Raw genomic sequence first — 16,008 nt, forward strand, 5'->3', positions numbered from 1 at the left:
ACTATGATTAGGGTCTTAGGTGAATCCATGACACTGTGAGAAGTTTTATTGAACAAATTGTATTGGTTGGATTTATGAACTATTGCTATGAAGGAAGAATGTGATATTTTGTTGGCTTTACTGTATTATTTTCTTGAAGACATTATGTTATTTAGATGATATATCACACTATATATGTACCATTTCCATTGATTCATCAACTATTTAAAAGTTATTGTGTACTGGAAATATTTCTTTGAAACCCTAGCACAACAAAATTTCCCTAGCCCATTACACAAACGTGCCCAGTATGAAATTGCAGGAAGTTTGAGGACATACATGTAATGAATCTCCCTATACTGACCTTGCATTCCCATATTTTAATATAGTGAACCCTGCAAATGGATGGAATGACTTCCCAAAAACCTAGATGGCTCCCGAAGCAGAGGCCTTCGATAGAAAGAAACAAAACACTATTAAATGAACTAGTTGGGTCGAATGTTGAGTTATGGAATGACTTCCCAAAGCCCTGAATGGCTCCTAAAGTAGAGACCTTCGAAAAAAAGAAACAAACCACTATAAATTGATGCATCAAATTAGAGAAAGGAAGAATTCCTCCCATGGTGTCGAGGAATGGGAGGAAGAATTGGCCCCTTTCCTGCAAGAATGCTAGATTGTCAGGGTAGGTGATTTTTTCCTCCAACGGGTGAGACACACAAGGCCGGACAGTAAATAATAAATATCCTTCTTCCACGCTTCCACACTTCCTTATCTTCTGCCGACCTTTCTTCTTTTCTTAAGCTTGAAAGGTTTATGACTTCAATTCCTACTTCATCATTGTCCACAAGATATGGTTTATTACAGTCGTAACTAAACTGCAAATATGCTAATCTGAATCCACATGAGCTTGGAAAACTCGTTTGATGCCATATGTTATGGTTTAATTTTTGGGAAGTGAGGAATAGGGTCTTGGTTAAAATGTTTGACAATGAGGTTAAGAGCCTCAAAAGTTGTCGAACACTGAATCCATAAAGAGTAATACATAGATCATGACATCCAGGATTAAACATTATATATATGTGTGTGTGTGTGTGTTATAACGTTAAAAAATTAATATATAACATTCAAAATTATATATATATATAACATCAAAAAATTATATATATATCATTAAATTTTATATATATAATTTTATTATATGTTAAACATGTTATATATATTGGTAGTCCATCTCACTTGCAATGACAAAAAAAAATCGCAAGTGCAGAGAAAAGCTTCTGCCATTTGCAAGTGAGACATTTTATAAATAATACATTGCAATTATGATGCACGAAAAATATGTTGTCATAATTGCAATGAACATAGGCACCAAAACTAAGAAAAGGACATTTTTCTTGACCTTTGCGACAATATGGTCCATACTATCGAACTATGTTGTCGCAATTTAGTGCTATATGTAGTAGTGAAAAATGTTGATGGCAAAAATTAAAATTAATCAACTTTGGGAAACCATGTGGTAAAATCCCCAATTAGACACTTATCCGTTTGGGATAATGGTTTCTACTGGTTGAATGGGCCTCATTACCTTTATGAAGCTTGCTCCAACGAATGGAGACTTGTGAATATGAAGATTAAAGATATATAGGAAAAATAAATGATATCACTAAATGAAAGTAGTCAAATATAAAAAGAATTCTAAAGTTTAATACTAGGTAACCCGGGTATTCCCAATACGTGAAAGTGAAAGATAACAAAACAACAAGAAATATAGATTTACTTGTTATATCACTAATTTAGAAAAGTCTGTGAATGAAATAATTATTTCAATTAAATAATTAATTAAATTAAATCATGAACATCATTCACATATCTATTTCGTATCTTTATGCTTAAAATTGAAAGGAACAATAAATCAATAGTGAATTATTCAATCATTAAATCATGAACATAAAAACACTTTACTTATTCTAATTAAAGATTAGAGAAAAACAAATTCAAATAATACTATTGAGTTTGCTTTGCTCTGTTGAAACATGGAATCAAGAAATGGTCCAATGAATATATTAAGGAAGAACTGAGTACAAAAGTGTAACTAGGCTTTTCCATGTAAAAGTTTAAAATACCTAGCCTAGTGCTTGAGAGCTCTTTAAATAGTTTTTACAAACATAGGGGAGGGTATTTTCTCCTCCTAACATTCCTCAACAAATTACAAAAAAAAATATTATAAGATAAGCAATTATTTTGACTCAAAACATGGTTGTCCACTAAGAATCAATCAAGGCATGTTGCAATGTGTCCTAGGTCAATCTTTTTGTTACTCCACATATTGTTTTTAAAAATTGGTTTAATATCTACAAGTTCCAAAGAGGATATAAGATAATTCACATGCTCCTTAAAGGATCCCTTATGAGTGATCCACCTTTCTTCTATTAGGAATGGAGTGTTAAGTTAAAGTCTCCCCCAAAAATAACATAGTGAGTAAATTATGCATCATTTAGATTACAAAGATAGGTCCAAAAAGAAACTTTTTGTGCTAAAAAATTGGAACATAGATGTTTGCAATGGATCACATTTGCTAATTAGGAATGTGAAGAAGGTGATTTGCTAAGAAATGGGGTGAATGATCCATCTAAATAAGCCAAAAAAATGAGGTTGTATAGATCATACATAGCCCCCCATAAGTGCCTCTTGAGCTTACGGCTTGCACATTACTTCCTTTCCAAAACTATCCACATTTTTGGATCATCTCTTGTGCCCCCATTTTTGTCTCGTGGAGAAAGAGGAGTAGAGGCTTTTCATATTTTATAAGGTTGTTATCTATATATATATATAGATAACATCAAAAAATTATATATATATCATTAAATTATATATATATAATTTTGTTATATGTTAAACATGTTATATATATTGGTAGTCCATCTCACTTGCAATGAAAAAAGAAATTCATCACAAGTGCAGAGAAAGGCTTCTACCATTTGCAAGTGAGAAATTTTATAAATAATACATTGCAATTATGATGCACGAAAAATATGTTGTCGTAATTGTAATGAACATAGGCGCCAAAACTAAGAAAAAGACATTTTTCTTGACCTTTGCGACAATATGGTCCATACTGTCGGACTATGTTGTCGCAATTTAGTGCTATATGTAGTAGTGAAAAATGTTGATGGCCAAAATTAAGCTTAATCAACTTTGGAAAACCACGTGGTAAAATCCCCAATTAGACACTTATCCGTTTGGGATAATGGTTTCTACTGGTTGAATGGGCCTCATTACCTTTATGAAGATTGCTCTAATGAATGGAGACTTGTGAATATGAAGATTAAAGAGATATAGGAAAAATAAATGATATCACTAAATGAAAGTAGTCAAATATAGAAAGAATTCTAAAGTTTAATACTAGGTAACCCGGTATTCCCAATACGTGAAAGTGAAAGATAACAAAACAACAAGAAATATAGATTTACTTGTTATATCACTAATTTAGAATAGTTTGTAAATGAAATAATTATTTCAATTAAATAGTTATTTGAATTAAATCATGAACATCATTCACATATCTATTTCATATCTTTATGTTTAAAATTGAAAGGAACAATAAATCAATATTGAATTATTCAATCATCAAATCATGAACATAAAGACACTTTACTTATTCTAATTAAAGATTAGAGAAAAACAAATTCAAATAATACTATTGAGTTTGCTTTTCTCTGTTGAAGCACGGAATCAAGAAACGGTCCAATGAATATATTAAGGAAGAACTGAGTACAAAAGTGTAACTAGGCTTTTCCATGTAAAAATTTAAAACCCCTAGCCTAGTGCTTGAGAGCTCTTTAAATAGTTTTTACAAACATAGGGGAGGGTATTTTCTCCTCCTAACATTCCTCAACAAATTACAAACAAAAATATTATAAGATAAGGAATTATTCTGACTCAAAACATGGTTGTCCACTAAGAATCAATCAAGGCACATTGCAATGTGTCCTAGGTCAATCTTTTTGTTACTCCACATTTTTTTTTTTAAATTGGTTTAATATCTACAAGTTCCAAAGAGGATATAAGATAATTCACATGCTCCTTAAAGGACCCTTACGAGTGATCCACCTTTCTTCTATTAGGAATGGAGTGTTAAGCTAAAGTCTCCCCAAAAAATAACACAGTGAGTAAATTATGCATCATTTAGATTACAAAGATAGGTCCAAAAAGAATCTTTTTGTGCTAAAAAATTGGAACATAGATGTTTAGAATGGAGCACATTTGCTAACTAGGAATGTGAAGAAGGTGATTTGCTAAGCAATGGGGTGAATGATCCATCTAAATAAGTCAAAAAATGAGATTGTATAGATCATACATAGCCCTCCATAAGTGCCTCTTGAGCTTATGGCTTGCACATTACTTCCTTTCCAAAACTATCCACATTTTTGTATCATCCCTTGTGCCCCCATTTTTGTCTCGTGGAGAAAGAGGAATAGAGGCTTTTCATATTTTATAAGGTTGTTTACTTCAGAAATCCTTTTGTACGAGGCTAGTCCTATGCAATTATAGGAGATTATCTTCATTATTTACTTTGATATCTTAATCGCCCATGAATAGGGTATGGATCACCTCCTTTAAAATCTATTCTAACCACTTTGGTTAAGGATGTGCCTATTCATTGTTTTGTTTCTTGTTCTTTGTCTTTATTTGGTATTTCCTTTAGTAGGGCCTTATTTCCTTTCCTTCCAACTTTCTTGGTGCCAAAATTTGGGTCTTACTCATTTTCATATTCCTTACTAGATCTCTCATTCGTCAATCCAATAATTGGATCTAGTGTTGCAATTTAGGGGTGAGAAACGCTTCCTCCTTCGTTGATTCCATCTCTTTCATATTTTGATTCATAGTTGGGATGTCTTCTAATAGTGGTGTTTCTTTTTTATTCTTTCATGGTTGTCCAACACAACAACTTTTGGATTTTCTTGATTTGTGCCTTCCTGTATTTATCCTTCCTCTTCATGGTCTTCTAGAATTTCTAACCTATTCCCCTTCTTCTACTTGATTTTGTTGGTCTTCTATTTTATTCATAATTCCTTGCAACAATTCCCATATTCATGCACAATTTACACTCGAAAGGTAATTAATCATAATCCATTTCTTGAATGAAAGAATGACTATTTAAATATAAGAGAATGATTGAGGGTAAACCTTTATCTAGATCCACTTCATCATATATTCAATCATAGGAAAACTTGCCTTCATGACACTCAACATGATCAATGTATTTTATATTTGAAGGTTTCATCATTCCAACAATGTAAAAGAAGGAAAGGGAGCATAGCCTAGAAAAGAAATGTTGAAGGTCCATCATTCTTTGGATTAAAATCTAGACTCCATTAATTTGAGTATAAACCCTAGGTGCCCATAAAGTAGGAATTCACAGAAAATAGGATATTTATTTTCCTTGTGTTCAAAAAGGAAGGTGAAGAAACCCTAGCCACAAGAAGTGGTTGAGAGTTGGTCTCAGATGAAAAACCTCTAATTTTTATCAATCTAATAGTTAAGCAATTTCAAGGATGGCTAGATGCCTATAATTTGTCCTACGAAGCCCCTCTTCACTAGATTGCAAGTCATTGATCAATATTGGGCCACATGGAATGTGATCTTTCACATTTCATCCAAATTCTTGACATACCTAGAGGTGTTGGTCCCAGGGGTGCAAAAACTGCTAGTTATCAGTGTATTGAAGGTTGTAATGTTAAGTGTAGAAGGAGGAGGGAAACTACAAGCCCTCCAGACCCTAAGGCCATTAGAGGTTGGAGAAAACAACTACGATTTAGTTAATGAAAAATAGAGGTGTGCACACTTGTGGTTAATAATTATGTTTATTATAATATATAGTGCTTATTTATAGTTCTATATTTTATATTGACTAAACATTATAATTAAGCCAATATGCTTGTTTATTTTGGAATAGGCCTTCCAAAATTTTAATTTAATTATAAATTATCACCACCCATGAAATGTAGACTAGTTGGATTGAGTGGGGTTTAGTCCCCACTAGGACTCACGTTCAAACCTCATGGGGATCAGTTGAGGATGGAAGTCACTTTTGGGGCTTAAACATGCAGGCTTCGCTTAGTGAACCTCTAACATGGCACATGCATTCATGACATACTAAAAAATACCCTTAATTTGACTACATATTGGAAAATACCTCTAAAAATCACATTATTTAACCCCCTCCTCTAACATAGCATGTGCATTAATGGCACACTAAACAATACCCTTAATTTGACTACATATTTGAAAATACCTCTAAAAGTCACATTATTTAACCCCCTACCAATACAAACCCAATACACCTTCTCAATTTAAAAAATCCTACTTTCACTAGATGTTTTAGGTATCCATTTTTTCATTAACATTTTTTATACCCCTTTATATTTTCTCATTAACTTTGAGCTCTATTTTTTATACTACTGATATAAAAACCCTTTACCCCCTATTATATGTTGAATATATTTATGTCATTTTTTCCTCAATATATATCCCCAATATAAATGCACGTGGTATGGTATTGCTCCCCAATGGTGGTTGGAAGTAAGGAAAAGAATAGAGGAAAATACCAAAATAGAAAAAAATATAACTAATAGACAGTTTTTTTAATTGTTTTATCCTTAAAACTATTAATCTTTGAATTTTTTTTATAACATTATATACAATAAATGCTACAAGGTAGTTTAATCCGGACCACTCAAGTTATAAATTATGCTACTAGGTAAATCATACAAAGTGATTACTATAATCTTGCTATAATTTCCATGGGCATTAACCACTAGTAAACTTACACTTTTACTTTTTTACTCATACTTATTCACGTGTTTAGGAACACATAAATAATGGTGGAAAGTAATTCGAGTAAGTATATTTGTTTACATCTTATCCCTATCCATTTTACTTGTATAAAATATTGCCATTGCATCCAGAAATTATGGTACAAAATTTGTGATATATTTATCAACATGACAATGTATTATGAAAATGTTGCAATAAGACTTGGGCTAATTAAATGGTTTAAATATAGCTTTTTGATTATATATATATATATATATATATATATATGCTTGTCCATGATTGAGATTTTAAGTGTTGATGTTTAAAACCTCATCTCAATGGAATTAATTCTAATCACATAAGCCTCAATTCAGAAACAAATATTTATTTTTCAAATTCAAACATTATAACTTGCATTATTGAATGCTAAACTAACAATGGTGAATAGACAAATCCATTACTATAACCTTACTTTGTCAAAGACTAATAATATTTGTTGTATATATATTACTTCTTTCTACTTACACAATATTACTAAATAATATGTATGAGATAGTATTAATACATCCAATTATTATAATGGTGTCAATGCCTAATTTACAATAGATAACTATTCATCTAAACTTTTATATATATATATATATATATATAAAATCAACAAATAATTCTTTTTTAACAAAATATATTTAATCTTATTAAATTTAACTATTTATTATATTTTTTTTTGTACTTTTCAACAAAGCTTACATCTCACATTTGTTTTATATAATAATAATTTAATATAAATATATTATTATTATTATTATTTATTATAATATGAAATAATAATAATAATAATAAAAAGTTCATCCTTTTTATAAACGTTACTGATAATTTTTTTGTTTTAATTATCTTTTGATAAATAAAACTCTTTATTTATATATTTAACCATATTATATTTCACTATTTATTATATATTTTTTAACTTTTTTTTTTTTTCAGTAAGGATAACAATCAAGGAGACATGTGGCGGGTTAGAGTATGGAGCCAGTTGGGCCTCTACGCGTGGCACACTCGACTTAATGGCTATTCGGAGTCGAGATCTCCCTCAAATGTTACTTAAAGAGGAAGGAGGTAGCAAGGTGGTCATTTTCAATGCGTGGGCAATGAGGAGGGAGTGCTGGGTGCGGGAGAGAAACGAGGTATTAGTGTCCTGGCTTAGACAGAGGCTTGGGGAGACAGTGTAGGATGATTTCAGGATTGAAGGGTATGCGGGGGACTGGAACTCACAAGTTCTTTGGTCGTGGGATCTGGGAGAGCACATGACAAACTACAACGACAGGAATTATAGTACCAGGGCTAGTGTGAGTGAGTGGTGGGCTCTTGCTTCCCTTGCCTCACTCTGGGTATTATTTCGGCAAGGAATTTCTCTCTGGAGCAATAGTTAGGTGGAGAATATGTGGCGTGGCTTTTCTCTAGGAGTGGCTAGTCTACCTTCTTAACCTACAATGCACCATTCAGTTCGTGGGCAGACATTGGGAGGTGCATGAGAATTACACTGCACTGAGAACTTCAATGCAGAGGAGGTAAGCCGTGTTTTTTTGTGTTTGGTTCATATTCGATTGGTGTGGTGGGTTGCTCAGGGCAAAACCAGGTTGATGTAACAGGCGGAGAAGGAGCCAACTACATGCCACGACAACGAGGTCATGCCCACAGAGGAGGAGTCGGTCATTGTATGGAGAATTGTCCGCCACAATACATACCTAGCTCAGGCTTAGAGTCAATCGAGAGACACCACTCTAATGCAAAGGCAACCATATCCCCAGATCACTCTCAGGGCCACATAGAGGCCCCTACTACCTTGGACTCCATAGCGGCTCAACTCAATACTCTCTTTCTGAGCATGGAAACTCTGAGGGAGCAGTGCTACGACGATCAAAATGAATTGGTGGCCTACATCAACAACCTCCAACACATGCAGAATGAACTCCTCGACTCTCTAGTTGGCCTTTGGTAGCAACTTCAATGAACAAATTACCACCTTCGTGTTGGGGACCCAGGTAGAGCATATCGACTACCACAAGCATGAGAAGGCAATTCTCTTTGTAGCCCCACCACCATTTCCCCCCAACCCTCCTCTGTAATGTGTAATTATGGTTGCGCTACTTTTGTTTTGGAAATAACCAAAAACACGGGTTGTCTTGTCTTCCTTATAGGCTCAATATTGTTCAGAGCAGCTCTCTTGTTTTCCCTGGTGTGGCAGCAATTTGTGGTATTAAAAACTATACTTAAAATATTACTTAAAAATTTAATGTCCACGCATTTTCACACTCGGTTTTAGACAAGAGCGACATCTTTCTGTGTTTTAAATAGGAAATAACAACTTTTTCAAGGTGGACAACCCTTTGTAATTGCCATTACAAATGACCTCAAAGCTCACCGACTCTTGAGAATGCTCAAGTACTATAATGATGTTACCACCAAAGTTATGTACGCAGTGTCATGATATTATCACCAAGTTTTTGTACGCTTTGCTTTGAGAATTTACCAAAGTTATGTACGCATTGTCATGATATTATCACCAAGTTTTTGTACGCTCTGCATTGAGAATTTGCAACGATCCAACTCCTTCACAATGAAGTTAACCTCAACATCGGAATCATTATTCACCATAGTTATTAATATTCCATTTTAGTAATTGTTATTAATATCTTGATATTGCTCAATACTTATTAATTGTTGTTGAACTTGAAAATATTGGAATGGCTGAATAATTAATGGTGAAAAAAAGTGTGGTGTTAATAACATACAAAATTCTATAATTATTTTAATTTTTGAACATATATGCATTAATTTTAAATATAATTGGTTATATATATATATATATATATATATTTTAATTTTTGAACATATATGCATTAATTTTAAATATAATTGGTTATATATATATATATATATATATATATTTATTGAATAAATTAAAAATAATTCTATGAAATTAATTATAAATTTAATAAATTTTGATATTTTAATATCATAATTTAATTTAAATTTTATTAAATAATTAAATTATGTTTTTATTAAGGTTAACAACATTACCCCCAAAAAAATCATTCACAATATACTTCTAAATTCAAGTATAGCAATTACTTTCAAATGGCGGACGGTCAAGTCCGTGGACTTGTTTCATTTGATTTTTTTAAATAACATTGATTTCAAATGAAGTACTGCCATTTAGTTTTATGGAAAAACATTTTTCTTTTGGTAATAATATAAAACAAGGCCGCATAGCTAGCATTCCCTACCGCTTAGTTTAATTATTGAATTTTGAAAGACATGAACTAACTCCCACATTTGAACAAAGGTTATAAAGTAGCTACTCTAGATTAGTTTAAATATAGTAAAATTAGAGTAAAAAACAATAAAAACAAACAATTGTATACTAATAAAAATTACAATTAAAATAGCAATATAATTCATGATTGCATTATTTTTTGTTAGACAAAGATAATAAGAACTTTGTTTGTAGATGTTTTTTTTATAAAAATTAATATCATATTTGTTCATTTTAATCTATTATTTGTATAGATTTATATGGAAAATTTATATTTTTTCAATAGAAGGTACAACTACCTTCTAGAAACGCTCTCATGGGAAAAGATGGATGTGCGGCGTTAGATTAAAATATAGTTAAATTAACCTACTTTAAATATAGTTAAATTAAAATATATGTTAAGAGAGTGGTGAAAAATTGAGTCTACCTAGCCAAATGTGAGACAAATATCACCTAATTTGTGAGTAAGGGAGCTTGAAGTACTCCGAAAAATACATGGTTTTGAATCAACCTTTCCAACTTCAAGTGAATGTGTATAAATGTCTTTATTATATTAAAGAATCGTATAAATGTTGATTAGATAGTGGTTGAATAAAGTTTGAATGTCAAATATTTGAATACATTAGATCTAAAAACTATTCTATAATGTTATTCCACATTATACATTAACGAAGACTAGGTCATGATGTACTAGATTATAATGCAAATCAATAGAATAAGTCTCTCCTTTCAAATTCTAGTTTATGGTTATGATAAATTTAATTTTGTTGTTTACTTATTCTATTAAATGACTATCCTTCTATTGGATAATTTATTGCACCTATTGGTTAGAATGATTTATTAGAGATAATGGTTATCGATTAACTCTTTATGTGATGATTTTGGTATGGTGATCAATGCTCTATAATATTGATTGTTTTCTAAGGATGAGTGTTAGGATGGACATTGATCATGTTAGCTATATTAATTAAATCCATAGACAACCATTTATGGTTGGGCATAATGTGGGTGGAACATCTCCCATCAAGGGGATTGAAAATGCTAGTACCTAGATAACAATGAACCACTTGTTGGACATCGATTTGTATCTAGGCCTCAAATTGATAGGAAAAATGGTTTCATCATGGGATATTATCATGAATTTTATATGGTTTTGGAAGTATTATTTCCATGTTAACTTAGGGATATGTGGAGCATCATTAGTTTATAAAAATAAACATATTTTTGAGTCAATATGCCAAGGTTGTAAATGTGCATTATTGCATGATTACCATTACAACTACGATGTCATCTCACTATAATCACTAGTGTTGTTTTTTAATGACATGAGTAGAGTAGGGAAGCATCCTTGACTAGCTTAGAAAGTGAGGAAAGGGATTTAGTGAAATGTTTAGAACCTAATTGTATTGGATATAGTCAATCTTGAAGTTGTAAGAGTTGTTAATTTTCATGTTAAAATCATAATAGAAGGATACATTACTGAATTTGCAACTAAATTTAGCCAATATTTTTTACAAGTAGAGGAGGAGTTCAAGAATAGATCTTTTGGAAGGATGGTAAAAGAAATTGTAACCTAAGCTAAGATGGCTTTGGTGAAACAAGCCTATATTCCTTTTAACGCACCAATCATGATAGCATAAGAACTTGTGCTTGATAGTAGTCTACGATGAATCCAAAAGAATGAATAGTTAAATTCAAATGTATTATGGAAGAGGCATAATATCAAGGGAAAGAAGAGCAGTATAAGAAGTGAGGTGTAATATTTGAAAAGTGGTGGAAGGGCAAGGTATGGGAGATTATTTTAGAAAGATGAAGTGGTGAGTGGAGTTAATGAAGAGAAGGGAAGGACTAGAACATGAATGGACAAGTTGAATATATGGAAATGGGGATAGAAATATAACCAATGGTTGAGATAATTTTTCTTAGTAGTTGAAGGAAGATTGTGGAGGAAGTGTTAGAGGAACCACACTAGGAGCATGAATGTGATATAGATAATTTATATATATATATATATATATATATATATATATATATATATATATATATATATATATATATATATATATGAATCAATAAGATGCCTTGGTGGAGGGAAAGGGGTGGGGAGAAACGACTATGGACTGAGGACGCAGAAGAAGAGCTAGGGTTTTAGGTTTCTGAGCTCCATGGAGGTGCGCAAAGGGGGGAGATCCACTCCCTCCTACAAGCAGGTAGTCACCAACCGAGGTAAGAAACCAATAGAATCTGTTAGAGCTCCTTCAGGAGAAGGGAAAAGGAGCATGGAAGAGGATCAAGATTTTACCAAACCAAGGGAGGAAAACATGACAAAAGACAATGAGGAAGAAGACAAGAAACAGGGAGCACAAAATGAGGCATAAAAGGGGCCATGTAAACCCAAGGCTGAGGTCACTCCCGGAGTAGTTTTAAATGATCATGCTCTGCAGGTGCAAAGGGACCACATGCAGACCTATGCTATCATTTGTATATGGCCCATTGAAAAGGCATTGCAAACGTGGATTAAATACCACTGGAAACCAAAAGGAAGAATATACCTACATCTTGGGTCAAAGGGTTTCTTGAATGTGGTCTTTACAAATATTGAGGACAAAGACAGGGTGTTTGAAGGAGGACCCTACTTCTACACTGCAACAGGCCTCTACATGCGGCCGTGGATGATGAATTTTGTCCCGGAGCGAGAGACTTTCACTTCAGTCTCGGTCTGGGTAAGACTCTACTCCCTACCTCTTGATTATTGGCAAATAGAATCATTATCTGCCATAGGAAATAAGCTAGGGTGTTTTGTCAAAGCCTCTGAGGCCACCAGAAGGGGAAAATACACTTCCTTCGTACGGATATGTGTGGAGATGGATCTCTCTAGAGCTCTATCGGATGAGGTCATATTGGAAGTTTTTGATGAAGAACGGGTGCAAACAGTAGATTATGAACATATTCCCTTCAAATATTGTAGGTACCATGAGCATGGGCATCTATTTAGAGACTACCCTCTCAGTAAAATAGAGAACAGAAGTAAAGCAACTACAATGAAAGATACTGAAAACTTTCACAAAGTGGGATATAGAGGAAAAGGGGGCAAAAAGGGGAAAAAACAACAACAAACAGGAGGGAAAGAGGCCGATCTGAACAGGTTCCAAGTTCTCGAAGAAGAGGAAGAGATAACAAAAGTAGATCAGGTAATGGAAGGTAGCCCAGGGAAGAAGGAGAAAGAAGAAGATAGGGAACACACACATGATAGTAATAAACAAAAAAATACTATGCTGAGCGATGAAGAACTTGAGATGGACCAAGAGATGACCCAGAGTGAGATGGAAACAAAGGATCATGAACTGTAGGAGGTTCTTGATAGAGAACAACTAGATCTGGAAGGGTTCTTGAAACAAGGAACCATGGGAGGGGTAGACTGTTATAGCCATATTTGGGCACTGCAACCCAAATCTTATATGTCGATAAACCAAGGGCTCTTTAACCCCTAAAAGTGTTGTTTCATACCCTAAAGGATCATGGTCAATTGATTACATCATTCCCCAGAAGTTCCACCTGAAAAACCACTCAATACTGGCGAAAAGTGGATCATACTGACTACTCCACTATCAGGGTGCGATGCATACTGACTCCTACACTAGCTAGGTGCGATGCATACTGACTCCTACACTAGCCAGGTGCGATGCATACTGACTCCTACACTAGCCAGGTGCGATGCATACTGAAGAGGCCTTCTGTGGGGTGTGATGAGCGAGAATGGACAAATGTCTGAGACAGTTTGCTAAATGGATGCTCATGGAATCTTCTAGAAACTTCTACTATGACACTTGCCTCTCTGAATTCGCTTAGGGATGAGTAAGAGATCCAAGAAATCTCGAAGTGGAACCAAGAACAACAAATGGAATGACACTAATCAAAAACCCAGAGATGACTCACACCCTTGTGGAGATCTATAAATGGATCCCTCATCTGAGAGATCTGGAGGCAGGAATTTTGTAATTTGTAGGGAAGTGATGATAGTTTGTCTTTGATAAGGAGTATTGTATTGTTGGGTGATCTTGCTTTTCATTCAAGGTGAAGAGGGATTTGATGCTGGATCAGACAGTTGGGTTGTAATTCTCCCTTCTGTTTTAATAAAATTCTTTGATTTTTCCTCCATACAATCGTGTATTTGTGAATGTTGTTATTTGTGAATGCCATTGTATGTTCATTGTATTTCTGATTCTACAATGCTTATGATATAATAGATCAATAGGCTTTGATGGTGTGTTGTTACTTTGCCTCTACAGGTATTCTTTAAGCGGGATAAGTAGGAGAAGAGTTGCAAGCTCTATCAAGGGGGAGAGAAATCAAGCAAGGAGTCAAGCAGAAGATTCAGGTTGGTTCCTTTGCCTCTCTCTTATCTATCATACATAGAGGAAATCCCAAATTGCTTTGATTGTTTGTTTCTAGGATAGCTGCCAATCCTAGAGGGCTAGCAGATCGAAAAGACACTAGTTTTCCTAGAAACAAAATGGCGACTCCGTTGGGGAACGAATAATTTTCTTGTTTGTTGTTGTTGTTTGCTTTATAAACTATAGATGGAGCCTGAAGTTGGCTAGATAGCCTTCGAACTGCTCTTGCTCTACAATTGCAAAGTAGATGAATGCTGCTTCAGTCAATCTCTGATTTAGTTTATGAATTGAACATCTGACTTACAAGCATTCTAGATGCCCTTTTGGTAGCTCAGTAACCTCTCAAGATCATACCCCTGTACTTTTCTCTTTACTGTCCATCATAGCTCAGCTTAACTCACTGAAATCAGCTGCAAATTTGAGCCAAAACCCATCTCAATTGCGCTCCTTGGCCCATCGCACTGTCTGTCACTGGAAGCCAGTCTGCATCACACTTCTTGAGTGTAGAAGGTGTGATGCATCCATGTTTTTGTGAAGCCTGGGTGTGATGACTGACTGAGCCTATTTCTCTCCTTGAAATTTGGGGTTTTTTGTCTTTGTTTTCAGCTCTGTTTAGTTGCTTTTTGCTGCTTATGAACAATATCTCATTGTTGAAGCCTACTTGCATTACATTGTTTAGCCTCCATCGATCAGGATTAGTAAATGTTTTTATGTATCTGTCCATCATTTAGAATCCTTTGTCAAAATGTTACTTAAATAGATCTATCGTTTTGGTGCAAAAAGTGTCGTAACTGTTGTTTTGTGTCAAAAAGAGAAGTGTCATAAAGTCTTCCTTCTCCGAATAGTCGATTAAAATTTTTGCCATATATTTGATTTGATTTTTTTATTTTTTTTCCCATGGAAAAAGTCGTAATTTCTATTAATTTATAAGAAATTACATTTTGTAGATGCTGAGGCATATGCATATGGAGGCATGTTTGCCTATAAAGATACATGAAACTGTCTAGATAATGAAAAAGGATTAATTGCTAATCGTTGTTACTCCACGCAGGGAGTCTATAATCAACCATATTGTATCAAAACTTCCCTCAACAGAAAGAGGGAAAAAGGTTCAAAATTGTATCATCTCTACGCAGAGAGAGATATATTATGTACCGAAACTAACACTGTTGTATATACAACCGTTAAAATAGATATGATAAAAAAACATAATTTATACAATGAGATCAACAAAATATTGGGCTTATAGGCCAATTTGTCCATGTTCTACAAAAGGTCTGTGGTAATATTGATGGTAAGTACCATCAATTTCCTCCTGAATCAACCAGTCATTACCCTGTAGATGCGCTGCCTCTTTTGAAATTTGATCAGCCTCCGCGTTTTGTTCCCCGCAATCGAGGTGATGTCCCTTGCTGTGCCCGAGCTCGATGGAGGAGGAGGCGAGGAAGGAATGGAGTCCGCTGGTCGCTTGTTCAATGCCGCTTTGTCGGGGGTACCCAGGGTAGC

The sequence above is a fragment of the Pinus tabuliformis genome, chromosome 7 (assembly GCF_031772625.1).
Source record: "Pinus tabuliformis cultivar Carrire ecotype Pingquan chromosome 7, CPIR1, whole genome shotgun sequence".
In the NCBI taxonomy this organism is placed as follows: Eukaryota; Viridiplantae; Streptophyta; class Pinopsida; order Pinales; family Pinaceae; genus Pinus; species Pinus tabuliformis.